This window comes from Mandrillus leucophaeus, unplaced genomic scaffold (assembly GCF_000951045.1).
Source record: "Mandrillus leucophaeus isolate KB7577 unplaced genomic scaffold, Mleu.le_1.0 Scaffold538, whole genome shotgun sequence".
Classification (NCBI taxonomy): Eukaryota; Metazoa; Chordata; class Mammalia; order Primates; family Cercopithecidae; genus Mandrillus; species Mandrillus leucophaeus.
Genome location: NW_012105786.1, coordinates 1,485,026 through 1,490,551, shown reverse-complemented (window position 1 = coordinate 1,490,551; position 5,526 = coordinate 1,485,026). Strand labels below are relative to the sequence as shown.

The window sequence follows — 5,526 nt, the reverse complement described above, 5'->3', positions numbered from 1 at the left end:
AGGCTTTATACCATATAGACATCCTGCATTAGTCCTATCATCTGCCAGTTTTTTCCACTTTCCCCCACACTCTCACAGCAGTGGCAGTGCCCGAAATCTCACATTGGGGCAGTCCAGGAAGGTGGGGACTTCATTTTCTTTGCAACTGTCCTGATACAATACACTGCTGGGCTCAAGGTAGACAAGTGAGACAGGAGAGTTCCCTGACTGCCCCCCCCACAACCCCAAAGGACCTGTGATGGGGGTGGCTCATATGTATGGCCACTGGGCACGCTCAAACCTCTTATGGGAGGGGGAGCATGCAGAGAGGTGTGTGCAGAAGCCAGGGCGAGTGCCCTTGGGTTCCAGCCCATGGCAGTGTTCAGGGGTGGCAGCTTGCGACTCCTGAAGCCCAAATAGGCATGTGTTACAGTGCACTCTTTTAGCCTTGCTGTCCACAGATGACTTCGACAACTGTTAAACAGATCAGTGCCCTCTTGATACCCAGCTCCTTGTCCAGCATCCAGGAAGCATGAGGTTGCACATGGACTTGAGGAAGGTGAATGTGGGACTTGAGTGGTGGAGGTGGCTCTCCGCAGGATGGATGGGGAGCTAGAAAGGGGATGGAGTGGGAAGATGATCTTCCCATGGGGTGTGGGCATTCAGCAATTGACCTCCTCTCTGACCACCTCCAACAGAACGACTCTTGGTGTTTAGACACTCCTTTTCTTCTCTCTGCTGTGCCATTCTGCTGTTCTTCTGTTCTTCTGTTCATCCCCTTGTGGAGCCAGGGGTTTGGGGTTCATATGGGTACAGAATGGGGGAGGTGTGGTGCGCCAAAAGGCAACTTTTGGATGTGAAAACACCCAAAACCGTGCAGTTCAGTGTCCATAGAGGCACGGCAGACGTTGTCCACAGCTTCTATGTGGGATTCTGAGGCAGCCCCTTGTTCTAACCTCATTGGTCAGATGTCTCCACCGGATGTGGCAGGTGGGTAGTGAGTTTATGAGTCACAGTGACATTATCCAAAATTTACATTTGTATTGATTGCCTAAATATTATTTTATCATTAAAGGAAATTTTAAATCAAAATATAAATCATCCCTAATCCACAAACACAACAACTGATTTTAGTCTTGCCTATTCCTTCTGATTAGCATTCTTTAAAGTGTTTTATTTAGGGATTAGATACCAAATTCCAAGGGCAGAAAATTTCTATCCAAATCAGCATAGATTCTTATGAGTCATCTGTGCTTGTATGTAATAATTTTCTGCCCCCTCCAGCCTAAGAGCTCCTGGAGGGAACACAATTTTTACTTTGGTATCTCAGCATTTAGCACTGTGCTTGAAACTAGCAGGTGCTTGCTAAACATTTGTTAAATGAACAAACTGCCCCAAATCAGGACCTTGACAGAAGTGTACATTTAAGTCAAGGGTAGGGATTGATTAAAATTAACTTAGTTAATTTTAACGTAGAATAAATCAAAATTCTCATGAAAGTAGAGAGCATGGCAAGAGTAGAGCATCTAAATGTCATCCATTGACCCCAAATTCAAAGCTGGAATGGAATATTGTACATTGAGTCCTGTGGGAGGAAGGACAGAAATGACAGAATGAAGTTGATGACCTGAACACTCAGAAGTAGTATATGGAGAGGGGAATATAGTGGGTTGAGGCAGGCTGTTGAGAACTAGGTCAGTGAATTAAAAGGGTCTTCCAGGGGCTTTCACAGAGGTGGGGCCAGCGTCTACTGTGGGGAATAAGTGTGGTGGCTTCAAGGAAACTTGCCGGGCTGAATATTTACTGCTGCTCATAGGTCTTCAACCACTTTATAGTCTTAAGGTAGAAATTTTGCTTTTGAGGACAGTCATAGTTACTAGTGGGGAAATTATTCTCTGGAAAAAAGTAACAGCAACCATGTGATCATAGCATCCTTATCTTATATAGCTCATAGGAGAAAACCTTTTATCAAAGGCAATAGAATTTTCAGTTCTTACATGGATTGGATCAAACTAATGTTCTCTTCCGTTGTCATTTATATTGTCTATTTCCCAATATATCCTTATATTTATACACCCAGTATGATCTATTTAACTCAAACTTAGAATCTAAATGCCCTGAATTATCTATTGAACCTCAAAGGAAAATTCTAGAAAGGACTCTACTGCCAAATTAAACTCAAAATAAACCATTTCTCTAGTGACAGGATGTCTTCTTTTCTGGTGGACATGACCCTCCTCCGTAACAGGGGCAACTTGTATTGCACTGGAGTGATTCCTGGATAAGGCAGTTGGGCTTTGAGCTGTCACATGACCTGAGTTGGCCATTGGAGAGGTACAGTCTGTCCCCCATTTGGGCAAACTAAGTTAATGCTTAATTACCACTTCCAAGCTTTTCTAATCATTCTTGATCAAGCCTGGATTTGGGGGTTCTGGGATTCTGTAAGCCTTGGTTTAAAAAAATTAATTACATGTTATGTTATAAAAGACTTTTTTAAAGGGTCAAGCTAATCTATTTGTGAAAACACAGAATAGGAGTGACTCCCAGGTGATGGATAAAGTGGATATGAGTTTTCAGATTGTAAGTGAGTTAGGTAATGACACTGGAGAAGTCATAAATATCTGAGAATAAGTAATAAAGTGCATATTTTGGAAGCACTTCCAACAAATCAACCTTGCTTGAATCTCATCCATCTGCTAGAACTCTCCTATCCAACCAGCCTAATCTCGTGGAATAGTCCCTCCCTAATATCTCTCACATCCTTTATTTCCCTGGTCTCCTGCCACTATTCTAGTCCAGGTCCTCATCACATCATGCCTGGATTATTGCAACGACCTCCTCGTCAGTCTTCCTGTCTCTAGTTTCCCTTTGCCTCTGATCCGTTCTCCATGATGCCACTGGACTCAGGGCTTTCTTTGTCCTAACATGCCACTTATGACATGCTCTAGCTCTGTGCAGAGTTCTGCTTCCCACTGCCTTCTGGGACAAGTCCAGATCCTCAGTCTGGCAGTCTAGGTCCTCGGGTTCCAGCCCACCTGCCCAACCTCCTCTCCCTCCATTGCTTAAAGTGCGAGCCAGGTGGAGGTGCTCACTGTCTATTCCCAGCAAACCTGCCCTCTCTGTCCATTGGTCCTCATGGCCATCCTCCACCTGGCTTGTCCCTACAAATCCTCCCCCTGTTTCTCTGTCTATTCAAACCCAAGTTCTATTATGGTTCTATCCCCTAAAGCCTCTCCAGCTGGAGAGCCAGCCCATCCTGGTCTAATAGAGTGGCTTTCTTATATTGCTTATTCTATTTCAGTAGAAACTTCCTGGAGCTGAAAAGTAACTGGACTCAAATAGAAAAAAAAAAATATATATATATATATATATTCATATATATATATATATATATATATCAGGAATAGAGGAATTTCAGGTACCAAACCTATCAGAGGGCAGAGGGCCATGTAGATGACGGTGTACTCAAACCTGGCTCTGTGTTCACATCACTTTCATCTCTGGAAAGTGGCAAAGAAGTTTGTGATGGCTCTTCCAGTTAACCCAAGGCCATCATGCCCCATCTTTCTCCATTCAGAAGATATCTGTATACACACTTGCTCATTCCTTTATTTTGCTGCCTTGGATAACTTTTAAACTATATATTATTGTTCCCCACTTGTTTGGAGGCAAAGGTATAAAAAGGAGATGGGAGCAGATCAAGAGAGATATATTTGTTTTTGATTCTATTCCAGTATATCAGTTAAAGTCCTCTGAGGAAGACAGAAACCACTCTAGATATTTCAACCAGGGAGTCACTTCACAGATTATAGAGAGATTAGCATCTTTAGCAACCCAGGACCACTAGTGAGACTAGAGGAACATGGGGAGGAGGTAGTGTGACCAGAGTCTGGTTGTCAGGGCCATGGGGCAGTGGCTGCTTAGTGGGAGCGGGGATCATGGAGGAAAGGGTTTCCCTGCAGGATCCACAGCCAAGGAGGAAACACAGCCACTGCCAATGATGCCACAGGAAGGGGGAAGAAGGCGAGAAATGACCATGATTCTCCCTCTCTGCACCCCCAGTGCTCCCTCAGGGCCCCACATTGGTGTATACTGCCTGAAGGCTGGAAGGAGAGAGGTCCTGGAAAGAACAAGAATGAATCTCGTGGCACTAGCAGGCAGGCAGGCAGCACATCCTTCTCCTATACAGCTGCCTCCCTGCCCACACCTCCCTTCTCCTCATCCTGGCAGGCCCCTGGCCCTCCCAGATGACCATCAGACATCTCTACCATTCCCTCCTGACCTTGACCTCCACTGCATCAGCACTGTCCTTGCTGCCCCAACCCTCTCTGGCCTCTCTCTTGAGCTGCCAAACACTGAGGAGAACAGCCGCAGGGCTGTGCAGACTGAAGCCACCGACACGGGCTATCAAGCCTGCAGGTGACCGTCACAGCTGCTGGACAATCCTTTGGACAAGATTCATGAATTTTCAGGCATCTCGCAGATTTGCTCCCCAAGTCTTTCCCATTCTCCTCAAGTCCCCAACCAAGCCTCATTCCCTCAGGTTGTCCTCTCACTCTCCTGAGACACCAAGCCATGGACATGACCTTTCTCCATGTCTCTTCTTTTGAAGCTTCACTCATTCATTTTTTCCTCTTGTCTCTGAGGATGACACACTCATCTTTCTTGTCCTGTAACAAGAAACTGTAACTTCGCTCCAATCATCATCCCTTCTGCTTTTTTGTTTTAAAGCTTCTCTCTCCCTTGGCTTTGTTCTCTCTACTTAGAAGTGCGCACAGGTGCTCCATTGCTCACAAGGCAACAAGAAAAAGTTCTTTGACCTCTTTGACCCCCTCTCTTGACCTTCAAACGTATTCAAAGAGCAAGAGTAACCCACCATCTGTTTTTCATGGTATCATGATTGTCCATTCCAGTGGCTTTGATCCACCTTTTTTGTCTGTGACTGTCCCAGCATTGGTCTCCATTAACAACCTCCCCAACCCCACCCTCTTTCTGGAAATGTCTTCCTCAATTTCTGTGAGGTTGTGCTCTATTGCTCTCTGCCCCGTATTCTCTCCAAAATCTCCTCCATGGCTTACTTCCTGGCTCCTCTCTCTCTTCTCCTGTGCAAATACATAGGGGTCTCCTACTCTCTGCCCTCAGCCCTCACCACGTAATCCCTGCACTTGGCCTTTCTGTCATCTCTCCCCTCCTGTCCCATCTCTGTGTAGCACTCTCTGGATCTGTCCCCTGCTCCAAGCCTTGGGGACAACAAGCTGGTCCCAAATATTCAACCAGCTGGAAATCCAATACCTTCTGCTGCCACAAACCTCTGTACCCCAAACGACACTTATTCCTTCCCATAATCCCTCAACAGATCCTACCACCACTGACTTCGCACTTTTTCTCGTGTTCTGCCTCAACATTTTATGCGGCCTTTGACTCCCCCATCCCCACCTCCAGTCAGTCACCGAGCCAAGGAAATCCAAGAAGACAGACCCCCTCCTGTTTCCACTGGCCTCACCATTGAACAAGCCCTTATTATGTTCAAATATATTTTCTATATAA

At 45.6% G+C, this 5,526-nt stretch overlaps 1 long non-coding RNA gene across 1 annotated transcript in view; it reads right to left on the bottom strand.

Annotated features, from left to right (window-relative positions):
- Positions 1-5,526, bottom strand: part of LOC105551912 — a 58,782-nt gene that overhangs the window by 41,453 nt on the left and 11,803 nt on the right. The window lies entirely within an intron of this gene.